This window comes from Chamaea fasciata, unplaced genomic scaffold, assembly GCF_029207755.1.
Source record: "Chamaea fasciata isolate MVZ Bird 193981 ecotype frontalis unplaced genomic scaffold, bChaFas1.0.hap1 SCAF_4, whole genome shotgun sequence".
Taxonomy (NCBI): Eukaryota; Metazoa; Chordata; class Aves; order Passeriformes; family Sylviidae; genus Chamaea; species Chamaea fasciata.
The window spans coordinates 58,580,082-58,600,835 of record NW_027094089.1 but is presented as its reverse complement, the minus strand read 5'-3'; positions in this window follow the sequence as shown (position 1 = coordinate 58,600,835).

Below are 20,754 nucleotides of genomic sequence, written 5' to 3'. Positions count from 1 at the left end.
TGTGAGATAAGATTAGGAGAAAAAGCAAAGCAGGCTTAAACTTTAAAGGGTATAAAGAAAGCTTTATTAACCTAACTCCAAGAGGGAAAAAATAATTAATAAAAGTCAGAATGAAACTTTCAAAACACTTCTCCTCCCCCACAACTTCTTTCCCTTCTCACTGAAAATGTATAGAGATAAAACTTGGAACTTAGGTTTAGAGGTGTACTACCTCTAAAATAGTCTTTTGTCAGTTCTTTTAGGGAGAGGAGTCTGTTGCCTGATGGACATGAAAAGAGGGACAGTCACACTGTCCAGTTGTGAAAACGAGAAAGAAGGAAGTTTATTTCAGGATCAGGGTTTTTATAGCTTTTGGGGTTTGATCTGTTAACACCTGTCTGACCCCACTGGTCAAACCAGAAGTCCATCAATTTGTCCTTCCCCCTGGAAGGAATGCATGATTTACAAAACATCATTCTTTGTTTATGTTACAAGCATGAGAACTCTAGTACAGAAATGTAAACCATCAGAAGGCTGAAAAAATCAGGGTGACAGGAGTCTCTTTTGTTAGGTCATGGAAACTTTTCTACAAGAAAAACAGTTCTCTTGTCCCTTTAATTTTCACAAATACCAGCCGCCCGGGAATCTGCATTCGTGAAGTTCTTTCCATTTTGCACAGCCTTCCCACAGCTGCATTTATGGGCCATGTAAACTCATGGAATACTATTTTAAAGATGAGATGTTTAGCAGCAAAGGTTTTCTTCATCTCTCTCTGATGTAATTTTTATTTCTAGGGATAGAGGTTTTCTTCTTCTCTCTGTGGGGGCAGGTCTTCATCTCCATTGCATCTCTCTCTTTCTCTGTTTAAGCTTTTCATGAGAAGCTTCAACATTTACTTAATTCAACACAAATGCTCATATCTGCAATTTGAACACTCTTCATCTTCCCATACATGTCTTCCATGAATTAAAGGGATATTTTATTACAAGACAATCTATTACTATGGCCTTGCAAAAGAATTTCAGCCTAAGACTAGACATCTTATCTTTCTCTTCTTGTATAGGACTTGACTCCTCCTTCACTGACCTTAATGTCTTCATATTATCTCTCTACATGTCTTCACTCCATCCTTTTCTCTCATTTGAGAAAGGATTAGTGCTTTGCAAGTTTCATCTGTGCAAGGAAAGAGTCAGTATCTCTCCTGGGGGCCTTGGAGGTCATGATGATCAGTGGTAGATTTAGGCCGTGATGGGGCTGTGCCAGGATCTCAGGGACTCTGGCTGCATTCAGTTTTAGCTGCGGGGCTACTCTGCATGGCTGAAGAGCCACCCCTGGTCTTGGCTGCATGATCTCTTACGACGCTGGGACAGCCCCTCAGCAAGGTGACTTGGTAGCAGCGGGCAGAGCTGTTTACAGTAGAGGATTCATCCGAAGACGCACTCTGTGCTGAGCGGGGGAAGAAGCTAGGATCTCAATAGCAGCAGGCTGCATGGCTAGGCCCCCTGCTTCCTCTGCCCAGCAGCAGCTGGGGCCCAGCCCTGCCGGGCCATGTGGGCCATGCTAGTGGGGGAAGTGGCTTAGCGGCAGGATGTTAATGGCTGCTAGGGCCTGATCCAGACAGAGCAGGGCTTTTTCTCTTCTCTTTCCCCTGCCTGGCAGCCACTGGCCCAGCCCGGCCAGAGCTGTAGCAGTGGCAAAGCCCAGCCCAGCCTTGCCAAGAACACGGGCCATGTAGTGGAGTGGGGCTGGCCCTGCCAGCACCCTGTTACCTTTTTCCAGACCGGAAGGAAAGAGGACTTTCCTGGGATTTTTTCAATTTTTAACATGTGTGTTCACAGAGGCGTGTTCAGCCTTCTAGTGGTCTGACAACGTGTCAGTATTTAAAACTAGCAACTGATTGGTTTTGTCACAGCTTTTCTTAGAGAAATCACTTCCATGGGTGGCTTCTCTCCCTATCAAATGTCAATCAGTGCAAAACCAGAGCAGAAATAAAAGTTGGTTCCTCTGTAGGGAAGAGAAGAAGATAGTAAAGAAGAGGCAGTGAAGTCCACCTTGTCTCCTAACACAAAGAGAAACAGGTTGTTTATTGTCTGCTGGATGTGGTTAGTAGATGGTGAGAAAGGAAGAGAGAAGGCAGATTGCAATGTATCCTTATAGAATCCATACCTAGTTCAGATGAACAGCTACATTATTTGTTCCACTAATCAATCAGTAAAACCTCAGCATTGCTACTGTTAGTGTAGGTTAGCCATGAAATGTAACATGAAGCTGGAAAATCACTGTTCCAGGACAGACTGCTCTGACTGATGGCTAATTCTGGATCCTAGACAGATACCCAAGTTGCCAATGATGGTGTCAGACTCTTACAGTTTCTCATCTCGGAGCTACTCCTCTTCATATAAATAGTGCAGAACTCTGGGCTTGAGAGGCAGTACCACAGCATGCTTGTTTGGTGTCCTTTATGTCTCGGAGGTGTGTTTTGCACTTCCCCAGACTATCAAATATATTGCTCACATTTTGTCTAATAGGTATCCTAAGGCATATTTTTCATTGCAAGAGAGTTATGGAATTTGTTTTGAAAAATCTGAATTTCACTATAGCCCAGACATAAAACAGATCTTGAAATCCTGCTTGTATTCTTGTGCTGAAATTGCCCAAATTCAACATCTCTGAGAACTCACACACAGTTCCACTATGCAATGTCAGTGGTACCTAGTGGTAAGAAAGCATAAGAAATACTATACAGAGGATGAGGCTCCAACAAGGTGCACAGAAATAACCAGAGCTTTTTGATCTTTGTAAATAAAGTGACTGAGACATGGGAAGCAAGACTGATCACTGTAGTATCAGTCTGATACCATGTCGAGATCAGCAGCATAGTCTACTCCAGCCTTCTTCTTGTTCAGGGTCAGTTGAAACAATGTTATGTGACTTTGGAAGTAGCATAGATTTTCTCTATAGACCTGTCAGACAAATCAATATTTTGAGTAAATTAGTTCAACTTTATAAAGCACATAGACACCACTCTAGGTTTGAAATTTTACAGCCTAATTTGACAGTTTCACCTAAGAATTTGACAAGTCTACCATATAGCTCTCACAGTAAGGCTCTGACAGTTGCTTCTGCTCATATGTAATGATTTAAATCTATAGGTCTCAGATAATGTTGTCTTGCACTGACAGACCCTTTGTTATAAATGACTGTGTTTTGGATTTTGTATTACAGTAATTCACTTTGCTACCCTTTCAGCACCTTTTTTTTTTTTTTTTTTTTTGTCAGTTGGTGCAGATATACCCGTTGATACGGAATTTTTGTTTTGCTTTATGTGACTATTGATGATGTCAATAAAATGCTCGTTTGCATTAGGTAACCAGAACTTATCCTTCATTGAAAGGAATAGAATTAATTTGTTAAAGTCCATTGAAGATTTCAGTGGGCAGTTAACAACGGTGACGTCCTTATAGTTTAACATGCTACAAAGCATGTATTTCTTTCCCCCTGTTGTGCTAGGTCATATTTGCTTAACTACCAGAAACGGAGGTAGCTTTGTCTCAGATTTTTGTTTCCTTATCAGGAGTGTTTATATTTTGTCTATTGCACATTCTTTTCAAGCATGAGGGGAAGCAGACATCGAAAGAAATGAAGACTAAATTGCGCTACAGCAGCTGATTCCTGGTTTTCACTGATATGAAGCTTGCCAGCTTGCAGAGCCTGTAGTACATGATGTAGGCTCCCTCATGGAAGGGCTCCATAAGGGATTCAAGGTGCATGAAACAGGACAGTGTGGGAGGTGACGAAGAAGTGCAGATGGTAGTGTAGTTTTTGTAGGCTCTGGGAAAGAGCTGTTACTGTGTTATGAACCAGTTTAACACAGAAGACCAAAGAAAGCTAAACCTCTGTGTACAAAATGGATCAGACCCAGAAAGGCTTGAAATATACTTCAAAAACGTGGTTAAAACCAAATGAGGTTTTGTGTTGGTGCCAAAAATTTGATATATTTTATTTAATAGTAAAAGAGACAAGAAAAGGGAAAGGGAAAGGGAAAGGGAAAGGGAAAGGGAAAGGGAAAGGGAAAGGGAAAGGGAGAAAGAAAGGGAGAAAGAAAGGGAGAAAGAAAGAAAGAAAGAAAGAAAGAAAGAAAGAAAGAAAGAAAGAAAGAAAGAAAGAAAGAAAGAAAGAAAGAAAGAAAGAAAGAAAGAAAGAAAGAAAGAAAGAAAGAAGGAAAGAAAGAAGGAAAGAAAGAAGGAAAGAAAGAAAGAAAGAAAGAAAGAAAGAAAGAAAGAAAGAAAGAAAGAAAGAAAGAAAGAAAGAAAGAAAGAAAGAAAGAAAGAAAGAAAGAAGGAAAGAAAGAAGGAAAGAAAGAAGGAAAGAAAGAAGGAAAGAAAGAAAGAAAGAAAGAAAGAAAGAAAGAAAGAAAGAAAGAAAGAAAGAAAGAAAGAAAGAAAGAAAGAAAGAAAGAAAGAAAGAAAGAAAGAAAGAAAGAAAGAAAGAAAGAAAGAAAGAAAGAAAGAAAGAAAGAAAGAAAGAAAGAAAGAAAGAAAGAAAGAAAGAAAGAAAGAAAGAAAGAAAGAAAGAAGAGTGCTTGGGTTGGGGGCCAGGATGAGGAGAGAGTGTGACAGGTGCTAAGTAGAAATCCTTCTGAGGGTCCCAATGACGACTCATTGCTCTCTTCCATCTGGTCTCCTTGAGGATGCCCTGTGGTTGCTGTGCCACCACACGACGCCAAAAGCTATAGAATCCAGTGGATGAATATACATTTTGGGCAGGTGGGAACACCCATGTCCCTCCCTTGCAGGGACCCAGTTTGACACTGTCACTTGCAACACTGTGATCTCCTGGTGCAGGGCCTGGGGACCCCTCTGGGGGAACCTTTGATGGGCCATGACACCCCTGTGTCCTTCATGTGGATGCAGCTTCTCCCAGGGCGAGGGGGCCCCACGGCTGAGCCCTGCACAGCGGAGGATGGGCATTCACTGCTCTCACCAGAGGCCTTTTCCCCACACACCCAAAGCCCCTCTCCCCCCACCCTTTGGTGCCAGGGCCTGTGTGGGCCTGGCAGTGATAGCCCTGGGCCTGTGGTCTCCACTCCAAAGGTGTTAAGCTTTTGCTCTGCGAATTTATTCTTCTCCCCCAGCCCTGAGTTGTTACTTCATTTTGTCTTCATCAATGGGAAGGGCCTCAGTCAGAGCCCCATTCAGGGTGTGGTGGTCTTCTCTGCAGCATTGGTAATACATCTTTGCTATAAAAGACAAAAGTCCTTCATGAAGATGTTTAAGTCATAAACCATAATATTTTAGTCTTTGATGTACTGTCTGAACATTTTTCTTCTATCTTTACTACTCAGCAAAAGGAGCCACCAACTACACATTCAGGAAATTTCTGTAGTGGTCACTTGCTGAATCTTGTCTTCCACACTTTCATCTATGCTGATTTGTCTTTAGTTGTCTGACTTTAACCTGAAGGGTCAAGCTTGCTTAAGCTTGAAAATCAGGGTGATCTTCAAGTAGACAGTTAAACAAGGATTTAAGGGTTCTTTTTAGACATTGTCTGGGGACAATGCTGGCAATCATAGGATCTATTTGAATGCTCTCTGTCTGCACCAGATAGGGAGACATATGAATAAAGTAGGAGAACATGCCAGAAACATTGCAAAAGTAGGGGGGTCAAGGTGAAAGCACTGCAGTTGGCCCTGTGAATGATATTGTTGAGCTCATGTAAACAGACATCACGCTAGATGATATGATATTATTTCATCTGTATCAGTCCGAGCTGACAAGTATTTACCTCTAAGAAAGTCAGTTGTATTATGCCACAGGCCTGGTATTATGTCATATTTCCTGAAGAAATGTAAAATTATTGTACAAGAAAAGCAATTGGAGAAGCCTGATATCTTGAACATCAGGACTCTATGATGTCCTAATGATCATGTAATACTCCATGATCTACAGCTGAAAGAAAGACTTGGCTATGAAATGTGCAGCAAAGGTTTAGGAACAGAAAAAATCCAACATGGAAGACAATACAGTGGTCCTATGTGAGGGAGGTTAGAGGGTCCACCTAAAAAATGTAATACCATAAAATAAATATTTGTGAGGCTAATTGAAATTTGACATGAACAAACATCAGGGGACCAATGTAAAATCTATTTGGGGTAGGAAATTAACTTGTCAAAATCCTTTGAATTAGTCTCATTTTGCAATCTGAGATTAGAGCTGGTCAGTGCTATGCCCTGTGGAATTTTATTACTGGAACTGAAAAGCTGACTTCATTATCCTAAGGAAAAGGAGTTTGGAAATTCTTTGCCTAAGAGGCTGTATCAGGGTATCCAGTTTGTTCAAGATACACTCTTAACAACTCTCCAAAACAGAGAAGCAGATTGCTATACCCATAAAGTCTGGAAAAATAGCTGGTGTATTTCAGCTGACAGTGAGAAAGGAATTGTATAAGAACAAGTTGATGTTTTATTCATATTAACATGTTCAGGTCTACTAATTACATTGTGACTTGCTAAGGAAGTAGTGCAGTGTTTTCCCTGTATTTTTAATTAATTAGTTCATTAAAAAAATCCTTTTGTAGTCTATGGAATTTGAACACAACATTGCTTTGTGGTATTTGCAACCTTTTAATGTTCTGATAGCATGATAGTCACTTTATGGACTTGGACATTTAAATTTTAAATACTTTCTAATGAATGAGTGAGGTATTCCCAACTCCATATGACTTATTTTCCTGAGCTGTTACTTTGATTTGTTCCTCTCTAATGATTTATCATTACCTATTACCTACCCTACCTATGTTATCAGGGCACCAAGTTTTTCATGATCTTTTATATCAGACAATGTAGCAAAATCCATCCTTAGTCTTACTAGGCTGCTTGCTGCTTGTAGTGTAAGGATGAATAATTCTGTTTAAAAACTTTTTTTCCTTTAAATAGTACATAAATATTAACCTGGTTCTAAATTATTAACTGTTGTCTAGGAACATCTTAGAGTTTAAATACACAGACAAATCACCCATGATCTCTTGTAATTTTTTCTACTTGTTATTTTAATCTGTTGCAAGAATGAAGAGCCACAATGTTGCTTAATGAGCAAAAGGCAGTCTAAGTCAATTTCTACTGTAACAGGGAATGCATAATAAAAAAACAGCTTTAAGGGAAAACAATTGGTGGTGAGGCCCTGAAGTTCAGTCGGTGCATTTCAGGGTCTCTAGCAGGCATATATCTCTATGACAGACTAGTTCTACTCTAGTCTAAAATTCTCTCAGCATTTGTTTGCTGTACATTGGGAGGGCTCTTAGAACACATCTTTTATTTACTCTTACCTGAAAATAAGTTTTTCACAAACACCCCTTTATTTCAAGCACCACTGCTGAAGTATAAGCAACCTGAGTATATTTGAATTACTGTTTGTTGTGGGCTAAGAAAGTGGACTCACACAATTGACATGAACAGGAAGATGCATAGTAAATTGCAACCTCATAGCATTATGTTTATGTATCCAAGGTGTTGAAACATTTTCTTCCTTTTTTTCAATAGTAAACTGATTTAATGAAAATACATAAGAACTTAGACTACGCAAGAATATAGTCTTCTGACTAACAATGTTTACTTTCCCTGGGAATTATTTATTTTCTTATGGGAACCTAGGATCAAAGTCTCATTGCCTCAGACATTTTAAGTTAGACTGGACAAAGCACCACCAAATGAACTGAGGAATCAGAGTAAAATGGCAGAAAAATGTATTAAATTACCCAATTACTAGTTTCCATTCATAATTTTTATGCTTCTGTACCCCTATATTTGCTTCCTTTTACCTCTTATTTAATGACAGATAGGTTCATGTGAGAAAGACAAAAGCCATTATGAGGCCCAAAACTCAGTAATGGAAGGATCAGCAGTTTAGGCTTATGACCAGGTACACTATTTCACAATTGGGTAGATGTAAAATACATATTTTAATTGTTTTTGATCTTGAATCTTGGTGCAAGATATGATGAAGGAAATCTTTGACCTGAAATAATGGCAATGGTAAGATTGAAAACAAACTAAACAAGACTCTGGAACTGTGGGTCTGGGGAAAATGTGCTACTTTCAAAAAGCTGGCCTCCTAGGTTAAACTGCTGTACTTTCTATAACTGTATTGCACAGCTCTACAGTTACTCTGCCAGTTGCCATAATTTGCAGAGCTGATTTATGAAACCTAATGAAGACTTCTTCTTGCAAATAAGACCCATCTTAGTTAACATTGTCTGGGCACCTGAGTCTTAACTGTTTTTAAAACAGACACTGGCAATGTTGAAATTCCTCATTTTCTCACCATTTATAAGGGATAAGAATCTCTTCTTCCTCTATGGTCACACCATTAAGAGGAGCATGTCACAGTAGGGACTCTTACTTTTGGCTACTATGCAAGCATCAAAAGATACCAAAATAGCTTTCTATCCCTTTCTACATAAACATTAGATGTCTTGAGTTAGGAGGCATTTTGCTGCCTGCAGAGGATTTGTTAAATTTTGCGCCATGCCTTTGTTTAGGCTCACTTTGAAATCTTAGAACGTTTCATTCTAAAGCTTCTTCCTAACATATTCAACAGCTCCTAGGCTTCATTTTTACTGTAGTGCTCCTTTCTGATTTAATTAACGTTGTCCATCAATGTCAGATGTCCTTCTGACACCCCATTATGAACATTCACCACTTCCACACCCTGGATACAGCTGCACAGGTTGAGGCAGTGGCCACCACCCTCTTGCCTCAGCTAATCATCACCTCCCCCATGCTAGCAGCTTCCTCGTGCTCCTCTGCTCTGCCAGACACAATGCTGAAGGAATTTCCTGAGCTCTGCATCCAGTGCATCCCAGAGGTTTAAAGAGGCAGAAGAGTAGGTCCTTGCTCATACAGATATTTTGGTGGAAATGGTTTGGGGAGAGATCTCCTGAGAAATCTAGGTGGCAGGTTGACAAGAGGAATGCTGAGGAATGTCACAGCTTGCTGTAGCCAAAACGTGCTAGTTTTTTCCTGTGTTATCTTAGACATGAAGAACGTAAGTCTACTAAGTTTCATAATGCTCTCATTTGCTCTTTCTGGTTTTGCTGATGAACTCCATGCCATGTTTCTCTATTCAAATATTTGTCTTTTGTCCCGGTTAAAATTTATTTTAGAAAAGACTTAACTCCACGGATCTGGACAAAATGGTAAAAGAAGCAAGTATTTTTTAAATTAGAAAAACAACATCTGAAGGGGGCAGAAATAAAACTGTTCACAAACATTTAGAAACAACAAACGTCCATCATGGTGATGGACATTTCTAGGTGGGGAAAAGGCTATGGGTAAGAGCATTTACTAAACAGGAGTTTGTGCACACTGACCTCAAAAGATGGTGAACATCCTGTTGCCAAAGCATCTTTAGTTTAAAATGAGAGATGGCCTAAAGGCTGATAATAAAGACGAAATCACACAATTGAGTGTGTTTTCCAAAAGTACAGATGCTGTCTAACAATATATTTAAGTGTTAAAGTGTTATATCCACTGATTCTCTTTCCAGGCACAAATTGCTAGTAAGAAATTATGTCTTCAAGAGTATAGGAGAGGTGATTTAGAAAAGTAAGGATTTTTATGAGAAATAAAAATATTTTGGTAACTACCGAAATAAAAAAATCAATGTTGACCTTAGACTTGGGAAACTGTGGGGTCCTGAACAGACAATCCAGTGAACTGCCCTCAGTCTGCCAGCAGGTGAGTGAAAATTGATTCAACTTTACCAGTCTTATGAAATGGCTTCTGGGTTTTAAAGCCAGCATTTTTTTTGGGGGTACCCTATGGCTATTTTAAAAACTCCATTTCCTTGAGTTTTTGCTGTGAGGGAAAAGTTCTCCTGCAACAAAAGAGGAAAAGTATTTAGAAGAGATTTTCTAGAAAACTTGTTCTCCACAAAACAGGTAATTCTAACTTTCAGGCTTCATTCATCTTACTTTTAATCCTTTCCTACATCTTTGGAATATGGATGCAAGGTTGTAGTCCAAGGGTGTGGACTTCAGGGACTCCTGTTTTGCAGCAAATGAGCTTATCAGGTGTCAATGACTGTCAGTTTTTCTAACTAATTTCCACACAGGTGATCAAGTAATTAGTAAACTGTTCTAGAAAGGAAAGGTTACAAGTATATTGGGAAGCACAGTGTGGTAAAAAAAAAGTATTAAAAAATCAAAGGGAATTATGTTAGTAGATATATGGTAGAAAAGAGGAAAAAAAAAATCTCACATTCTCATAATTAACTTCCAGTTTGGTTGGGTAAGAAATATATTTCTGTCAAGATGTTACATCCAGGTTAATTTAAAATTAGATCTGAGTCTGGTTAGGTTCTGGCCAGCCTACTTTAAATGCAGTAATTGTTCTCTATAATCAAGCTATTAGAATGACATTAAAATGTAATCCTCAGAAACAACATAGTAATTTATCAAATATTGTGTTAGCTTTCTTGACATTTTAATTTAAAAGCTCCTTATTATTAGTTTGGTCTCTCAGTTATTAATGACTTGAAAAACATGTCATTTCTCATGTCATATATAAACAAATATAAGAAAAGGGTCAAATTTTAATCTTCATAAAACCAGCATAAATCAAAGATAACTGCACCAAGTCAGTGAAAAGTGTATGACAGAGACACATCTCCTCTCATATCTAAGCAGACACAAATAAAAGTTTGTTTTAAGCATTAAGTAGAAAATACATAATTTGTTTACAGTAAAAGAGATGTTTTTCCACTTTCAGTTTTCAACTTCTTCAGTAGTAAAATATAGAGTACCATGCAATTTCTCAGCTGTTTTGTTTCTTTCAGTCAAGTTATGTCTTGAAATGTTTCCTGTAAGGTCTTGGATGTCAGTAGCTGAAGCCTATATATAAGGAATTTTCAAGCAGGAAGAAAACCAACTAATAAACCCCCAAGCAAAACCACCACCTTTTGCTTCTATTGGAAAAACACTGGACCTGTGCTTGTTTTTTAGCTCATATTATGGAATGTATATTTATTTTATTGAAAAACAGTAATTTTGAATTTTAGCTGAGAAAACCTGGCACTGACATACTCTGTCATTTTATTCCATTGCTAGGACTGTGAATACTAGACTACTTAATAATTGCAAGCTGAATGTGAACAAATTCATTGAGACTATTCTGTGAAATTGCCAGTGTTGAAAGAATGTTGAGCACATATAACCAGATGACTTGGAAAGCACAGTACTGTACATCAAGTCAAAACTTGCCCTTTACATTCACAACTCAAGCAATAAAGCTAAGAAAAGAGATAAGCTAACACTACTGAGGTGATACCAGAAGAGATCTGACTTCTTTTTCAGAAATTTGTAGAAAGCAAGGCTGACACATCAGTAGTAAAACCATGAGGAATGCTTTTACTTATAGATATGTAGATATCTATAGATATAGATATATCGATATAGGTAAAGATAAAGACATAGTATATTGATGTATATACTTATAAATATATGTATAGATAGCAGCATTTTATGTGGAATATGAGTGTTAATGTTTTGATTGTATAGATGGGAAGAATGAGACTTTGAAGAGTAAAATAATTTGCTCAAAGCAGCTCTAGAGCTGGTCCAGGAATCCATTTATTAAATAGCTGCAGTGAACCTGCATTATCCTATGCTTATACTGGAGATTTAAACAAACTTTTACTGAGTTACATCTCCTTTTTCATCTTAATGTGCTTTCTCTGAGCCACTGCCGGGTATGAGCAAATACCAGGATAAAATATGTTGTTGTGATGTTTATAATGAGGGACAAATCAGGAAACATCAGAGATCTTTAATGTTCTGCTTTTGCCATGGATGTTCAGTAGCCCTGTGAAAAAAGGCTAATGTGGCTGTTCACCAGTGAGTAACATTTTTCTCTATTTCTTCTTTTATCTTTTAATCTTATTCAGTATACTATTTTATGAATTGCCATGATTTGATGTTGACAATCTGGTTTAGAGAGAACAAAATTGCAAACCCTTTCAGCATAATATCTGACTGCCTTCAAAGACTTCTGCCTTCACTACTTTCAATGTGTATTTTAGAGAATGGACATGTATATTCTAAGAGCAACCTTATTCTGCTCTACCTACAAAAGTCAGGGCATGGAAGAGCCACCATATTATTATCACTCTATATCTTCTACAGACATACCATGAGAAGTTACTGGCTTCTTCTGTAGTTTTTTCTTAGTGGGTTCTTACATTCTTACTCTCCTTTTTTTTTTTTTTTTCCCCTTTGTCTCTAGGCAGTCTAAATGATCTTAATCCAAATAACCCAGTGAAAGACATTCACTTAACCTGTTAAATATTCCTGATGGCACCTGACTTAATTCCAGACAAAATCTGCACATTTTGCATTTGTTTTGTGACGTTTTTATTGTCAATCTGATGTCCACAAATCTGCAGTTCTTGTCTACATTTTTTTTTGCTTGGTTTTCATTGTAAAGAGATCTCCATCAGACCTCTCCTGAGCAAACAAGACCTCTCCTCTCCTTGTTTGCTCAGGAGAGGTCTGGTGGAGATTTATTGAACACCCAGCCCTAAAGCTCTAGAAGTAGGTGGACCCAACCATATATTTTATTATAATTGAAATTCATTGTTCAATCCAGATTCAATGCATAGTACTATGTGAACATGTGAATGAATTTGGTCTGAATGTTTTAAAAATGGGAAACTATCTCTTATGGATTTCCTGGACCAGCCCAATCCTGTATCACTTCCCACCATAGGCAGGAGATACACATCCTCCTTTTCTTTCTTTAGCAGAGGAATTTCTAGGGTTTAGAAACAAGGTTAGAAAGCCATACATGCTGGAAGGTATTAGAGCAGTAGGGATAGAAGAGAATGGGACACAGAGATGGAAGAAAACAAAACTATGAAAGTGGAAAAAGTGAAGGGAGTGTTTTATTTATATACCCTGAGTAGCCCATGTATGGCTTGGAAAGTGTATGTTCCAAGCTCCTCTGTTTTGAGTTGGGTTTTCAGGCTTACTATAAATGACTGAACAGGCAGTTTTAATTATAGCAAAACATGACAACAGAAATAAATCCTCATGGTTAACAGATCATAAGTCTGCATTGCTGTCCTCAGGGACTGAGCCGGCAAGGACTCAAATGCTTGTAAATAGTGCAGGTGTTGAAAACCAATATGAGGTTATATAATTTCTTGACCACAGAAATGCCAACACATGTCTTATAGCATTGTGGTTTGTGACAGTACATTTATGGTGGCAATTTACAGGCAGGGAAAGAGATCTTTGATCTCACTACAGCTGGCAACCTTCACATTTTATTGTCAGTCATCACCATCTCAGAATGAGCTAATTTTCAGACAGAAATATTAACTATGAAAAAGTGGCCAGCTGTGTTGCCAATTTTTAAGAAGAGATCCAAACCATTTATGTGAATAATTTTAGCCCTTTATATATGAAATACTACTGTTATTAGTTTCAATTTGTTAATTATTCTCATGTAATTAGGGATCTAATTCCCTAAACTCTCTAACTATTCCCTGATGGAATAACCAAAGTTTGACAGAAGAACAGAAAAATGGTGAATGACTTAAAGACTAACAGTCAAAGATAATTGGAATAAAAATAATGGCATTTCTGTGACTGAGAAATAATCCATTGTCATATGTCCATGAAGACAAAGTGTCAAAAACCTGCATACCAGTAACACAGGTTATTACCATCTCTCTGAAGAGCTTTTTGTACTGCATTTTGTGATTTCTGCTACTGTATTTCTTGTCCTTGCTTAAATCTGAGGTAGTTCTCTCATGTAATCCAACTAGATAGATCATTTCAAGTGATCTTTGGGACTCAGTTCAACCATAAGAAACAGCAGATTTTATGAGGTGATTGAAAATACATGCAATACTTCCAGGGCAAAATTTTCAGAAAAATTGTTCTGGTTTTTAGTTTTAGTTTTCTGCAGGTACTTGTGTTTCAATAGTGCTGCAGATATATTACTTCCATAATTGTTCACTCAAGCCTCCAAAATGTTACAATAATTAATTTCAAGTCAAATGATAAGACATTTAATTTAAACCACACTGTTGCTGTAAAATGTACTCATGTTCTTCTGTAATCCAGATTTATTGCCCTCCTTATTCTCAGCAAGCATGCAAATATGAAATAGTTTTCTGTAATTATATAAAAAAGAAATATAAGCAGTGTTACAAAACCTTCTTTGAGATGACAAGGTCAGCCATATGCCACTGAATAATTTCCTGAGCATCTGTTCATTCTGGCTATCACAGTGTCCAACAGTGCAAATATAGTATAAATAATAATGACAGTACCATTTATTGAGGTCTAAACCTACAACTGTATGTTTTGCAAAAGTCTGGCTGAAGGACATGAAAAGTCCTGCTGAAGGACATGGAGTTTTGAACAGGGAAATTTTGTGAAGCTGGGCTGTGGCTTTAGATCTATAATAAAATCAGTATCCTGCTTGACCTTCACTGCAACAATATGCAAGTACAGTGTGAAATCAGACAGGCGGATATACAAAGAGGAACAGAGAGAGTTAGTTCATCCTGGTACAGGGAATTAGCTGTCGTCTTCAAAGATGGACATTTCAAAAGACGGGGGTTTGAAATGTGATGTCCGCAACACTTGCCAGCTATCAACTGCACAATAAAAATTTGATAGGAGACATCACTCCTAAGGGTGGCTTCTCAAATAACTCTCACAGGTTGTTTTAAACAATCATAAAGGAACCAAAATCCTATTAGTTCATGATCCCTTTTCACAGAAGAAGTGCCTCAGATTTTGTCCTGTGGTGACACTAATTTTTTTTTGCTGAAATTTCTGCTGTTCTTGATGTGTCAGATAAGAGAGATGTTATCTCAACAGCTTTTCTGATGAGACCTCCAGTTGTGTGTTCTCTTATAAATCCATATTTTTACAAAATCCATATTGAGAGAAGAGCCTAAGTCAGACAGAAACACTTGGTTCTCATTCAGGATTTCGTGGCTGCCAGGCAGCCATTCCTGTGTCTGTCCAGCTGACGAACACTCTCTACGCACACCAGCAGATCTTGTGTAATGCTGCCAACACTGCCTTCCTAACCACAGACTGTGCCTCTGGTGCTGTCTCAGTAAACACCCAGACCAGGTATATTTGGTGTCTTCTAAATGCTGGAAAAATACAGATTAATTTATTGGTGTGTCTGTTCCAGGCTCACTGAGCAAACCAGGAGCTTTGGGATACCTTTGTGGCCAAACATTATGGTAACATTCTCTGCTAGAGAGAAAAAGAGTCAGCACAAATCTGTGTGGTTGGCAAGACATACACAAATGTATCTGTGGCCTAAACCCAGATCTGAGCCTGTTTTTTTTTTCCTAACCTTGTGCAGGAGAATGATAAGCTGCACAGACAAAATAGGCTCTGTGCTTCTCTGAGAGAAAAGGAGGATAGGTTTCCTGCTGAGGGCATGAGACTTTGATTATGACTGCTGTAGTAAAATTTGCCTTTTCTCACAGTTCAGAGGAAAGTATAGAAAGAAAAAAAATTAAAAAAAATTGTAGACATTGAAAAATGCCTATTATTTCAATATAACTAATGCTGAAAGTAAGGTAATGAATAAAAAAATAGGTGTCTTTTGAAGAAATAAGAAAACTGGCCTTGGTAGCAGAAATGTTTAAGAATACCAGTTGTAATGAATAGATTTCATGAGAAAAGTCAAAGTACATTATTTACTCTCTTTTGACTCATACTTCCCTAATCTTGCTCACTTCTGTCCCAACTCCCTCTGTTGTCTTATAAAAACTAATGATGACTTCCATGATGAAATAGTGTATTAAGTACATTTTGGAAATTAATCTAATGGTGACTAAGTTAAATAGCATTTTTGCTCTCTGGTAACTCTGATTCTCTCACTGTGATGAGAAAAAATATCAGAAACTGGATTCCATTGAACTGCCCTTCCCACATTTACATCTAATGAACACTAGGTGGAGAATTAAGTGATCTAATTCCTTTCACATTTTGGCTTATTTATACAAGAAAATATATACATAAAATATAACCTTTTAATATCTTAAAGCTTTCTAGAAAGAATGGGGGGAAAAGGGTGGGAAAAGGGTTAATTCTACTTTCTGCTGTTATATTAAGTACATGTCAGTGTTTGCTGTCTTATAACAAGGTAAGACATGGACGGACAGCTGGGGTTTTATGGGATGCCTCATGGGGTGCTGGCTTGTTTTTTTTAGCCTGGAGCAATGTAAATCTGTCATTAGATTAGTAAGATTGGGAATATTGCTACATGTTTGTGTGGCTGGGGATGCCTAGTGTAGAAACTGTTGGCAAAATTTGTTGACTGCGATTGTGTACATTGTTTCTGAAAATCTAGCTTAAAACAACTTGTCCCACAAAAACATAGAACTTATCCTACATTAGGCTGGGTTGGAGAGGGAGGAATCAATTTCCAAATCCATTGCCTTAATGGAAGGAAAGACAAAAACTCTTAAGCCCTATGGGGAGGCAGACAATATTTGAAGAAAACGTTGGTTAAGACATTTGTGACCTTATTCCTTTACACCAGCTCCATCATGATCATCTAATATCTTTTTAAACAGGATTTCTGCAGTCCACACTAGGAAGGAAATGACTGTTGATGTGCTTGATAGAACTGTGCATGAATCCATTTTCTCAGTTATACAGGTGGGCTATACCTGTGTTACTGGTGGCTTCTACAAAAGCAGTTATGTAACTAAACTTTCCTACGTAGGGAAGACTTTCGAAAGAGAAACCATTGCTTATGTACCAATCCCTCCTGAGTATAAACATAGGCTGTTTTTCATTCACTTCCCTTACTGATTATGAGGCTGTCAAATGTGGGCCTCTATTGTGTGTAGAAGTTGTATTGGGAGGTATTGCGTGTAAGGTACCTTGAATTATCTGTGTTAGGATTGGCAAAGATGTATTATTATTTCTTTGATTCCTTTCTGAGAAAAAAGGAAAAAAACCCACCAAAACAATGAACCCAAACAAAAGCTGTTCTTGGGAGTAAACAAATCAGTCACTCAATATGTTGAGAATTAATGAAACAACTCAGGACTCCAGGATATTGTGCATGCTCTAGATAAATATTAATACTATGAATCCTACATACTATGTGTCACAAGGACACACTCCTAAGATTTATGGAAAGGTCAGGTTTTCATTCAATTGGTACCAGTTTTGAAGACATCAGACTTAATAAATAAATGATAATAAACTGTCATTGGGCATATATTTTAGCATTTGGCATCAATCATGGGGTAGCTCTGTTGTGATGGGCATAGGTATAAATCTACTCTGCAATAAATCCAGACTCTTCCCCAGTGGAAAAAAATACATTTTAATTTTGTGATTTTTCCCATCACATTTTTAGCTTCAAATGAAATTTCTTAAGGTAGCAGATAAAAAATTTTTATCATTTAGTTACTTATCAGCACTGAAAAGTCTCTGAGTGTGCACACTAAGAATAAATACATCTTTATCTTAAAGTGTTAGTAAAAAATTCTTTTGTGAATTTTCCAGCTCTGAAGAAGAAAAATAATTGTTACTGAGAAGAGACCCCAAGACAAAAATGTTCAAGAAAAGAAAATCAAAAATGTTATTTTTGTTTTTGAAAGAAAATTCTGGTAGTTCAGAATCTCTCTACTCTGAATTGTCTATTTAAACAAGCTGGAATTTTACATGTGTTATTAATGCAATAGTTGGCTCTCACAATTAAGAGATGAATATTATGTGTATGTTGAGGGAAGTTTTATAGTATAGTTATGTTACTCTGATTTGGTTTTGGATTTGGTTTTGGATGTCCTCTGCTCTGCTCTCCCCATAGTCCCCTTTCCCCCCTTATGGTTGCCGGGGGAAGGCCTTGGTAGTCAGTACATGTGGAGGGATGGTGTGTACCTGTTCTTCTTGCATGGGGGAGCTGGGAGGAGGGAAGGCTTGTTGCTAGGAGGCATGGCATAGCAACACCTGACATCTAGTGAAGTTGCAAGAATGCAGTCCTCACGTGGATGGCAAAGAAGACTCCTGTCAGAAGACTGATGGACTTTGGGAGGGGCCAGGGTTGACTGATGCAACCTCCAGGGGTATAAAAGGTGGAGCAGCCATTTTGTAGATGGGGCCATGGCTGCCAGGTCACCAACTCTCAGTGTGCTGTCCTTTTTCCTTATTCAGTCCTTTGTTGTATTTTCTTAAGGTTTAATAAACCTTTGAAATTTTAAAAGTGAGCATCATTTCTCACAAATTATCCACATTTTGAAATTGCATTTTAAATATTTTGACAAGTACATGATGCTTTTAATTTTTTAAGAAATAGCATATGCTAAATCTTAAAAATTAGTTTTGAAATAAAAAATTTCTTTGCACATGTCAAAAGTAACTAGAAAGGTGAAATATAGACCTAAACCCCTGATAAATATTTAAGATACAAATCCTGATAAATATTTAAGATACAAACTTTAAAAACCATGACTCAAAAGAAAAGTTTCCTCTGGGAAAAAAAAAAATCAAAAATTCAAACCCAGAACTCCCCACAAAATGAGCCAATAGTCTTTAGCAACAAAAACTTTATACAGACACTATGATAACATCTTCAAGTTCATCTTTTCAGAGGCTGAAATAGGCAACAATTAATTATAAAAATAAATAACAAATATGTGGGTTTTTTCTTCCACTGGAAGAGTTGATCTTTCAATACTGAACAATATGCCAGGTTTTGGATGCAATAAGGCCATTTCAAAGTGCACAGAAGTGGGGGGCAGGGGGTGGGGTGCATCTTTCTTTCATTTTCCAAGAAACATGCCCTCTGGTTTTACAACCCTGCCATTAGTGTGGCTGTGAGGAAGATGGACGTGGAGGTGTCCTACAATCCTCCCACCACAGATAATCAGTCAGGTTTGGACCTGCCAATACTCTGAAGCTCCATATACAAAATGGTCTGCAGGTTGAGGACTTCTGTTTCTGTCTGTCGTTCCTTAGAGAAGCTGCCAAAGTGGTGGGAATTGGCACAGCAGGAGACAGGCTTTCTGCTGAAGGCTCAGTCCTTCAGCCTTGCAACCTGCATCCAGTCAAGAGGATTCTTTTTGTGAGACCCGAACAAACAAAAATTCTTCCATTTAAATAGCTTAAATTAAGCAGAAACAAGAATGTTTTGCCTGTGTTGTTTCAAGTTCTTTATTGCTCTAAATTACATCCTTTCAGTCCTCACAGAAAATACTTCAGCAGAACAGGCAGTGATGGAGGGTCCTTAAAGACAGCGTTCACAGTTTTGAAAGAGCAGTAAACAGCAGCACTCAGAATGTTTTAGAAATGACTGATGAGATTTTATGGTGCTTAGGAAAGAAAATATCTGAGTATTCATATGTAAATCTCAGATATTCACTAGAATGTTGCATTTTAAGTACTGCCATATTTTTCTTTGCAAGTGCATATGGAGTAAGAAGCTGGAGGTAATGTTCCCTCTAGACACTCTGAAATTTGTTTTAATGTGAAACAAAAATGTTAGAGTACTAACGCTCTCAGGCTTTTTTTCTTCCTTTGCAGGGAAAATTCTCAAGGGAAAGTGGGTAGAAAAATTAATTCTAGAGAGATTAACAAAATCCAATTATCATGGTAAAACCATTAAATAAATTAGCAAATTTTGTAATCAGAATGTTGTTGGGTTTCTTTTGTTTGCTTAATTCTTGCATTAATAGCTTAAAATGGTAAATGTTCAACAAAGAAGAGCCGTTTTTGTCACACATAGATAAGTTAATGCAGAAGACTTTTGTTTAAATTGAAGCACCTCTGAAAGAAGCTCACCATGTTGGTCATGAATCAAATTTGTTCAACATCACTCTGTTGGGTAATAATTCAGTTTATTGTCTGTATATATACACTATCTACCGAAGAAAATATAAATTAACTTTGTACGCATGTCTCTGCATATGTATGTATTTTTCTTTTTCATATTTATATATGTTTGTATGAACAAATACACATACTCATCAGATCTCATTCTTAAATTTCTGGTAGGACAGACAAATTAGAATTATTCTGTAATGAAAGTGGGAAAATGGAAGCGTTCTCCGTTTTCTTTCCAACAAAGGATAAGTTTCAAACTTTGGACAAATCTACAAACGAACTCTTGATATGATTTTCCCAAGCCTTTCAAACTTCACAGTGAATTCAATGTGGAAACAACCCACTAAAAATCCCCCAAACTTCTACTTCTTTTGAAATTGCCACAATAAATAGCAACTGTATAATCAGTGTCCTGCACATGCTTTAAATCTGGGTCTAAAGAGGTCACTGTAGGGCAGAAGAGACTGCACTTGTTTTTCAGAGTCTCGCCATTACTGTGATGGGTCAAATGTCATTGTTCCTATTGTGGAAAAGTTTTGGCGACTGGTAAAACCTAAGGTAACTAGTGACAAGCTGGTCTTTAATGGTACTGATGCTGGCTAGTAGAGCTTGTCCTCACACCACCCCTGAGAAACTCACTGTCACCCACTCTCAAAAGCCCCAAACCCCATCTGCCCCTGTCTAATTTGCCCCAAGCCACATTCATACTCCTCTGTGGGGAGAAGTAAGTGCCACTTGTGTAGGAATTATAACTTTCCATCATTTTGGTGGTCAGTGTCAGCGGTGGGGGTAGAAGGAATTTAAATCCATTTAGCAGTTTGATGTGAAGAGTTCTCAACAAACAGTCTGTCATTGTTTTAGGCAGGGGAATTGACTGAGAGATACTCAGTCATGAATAAC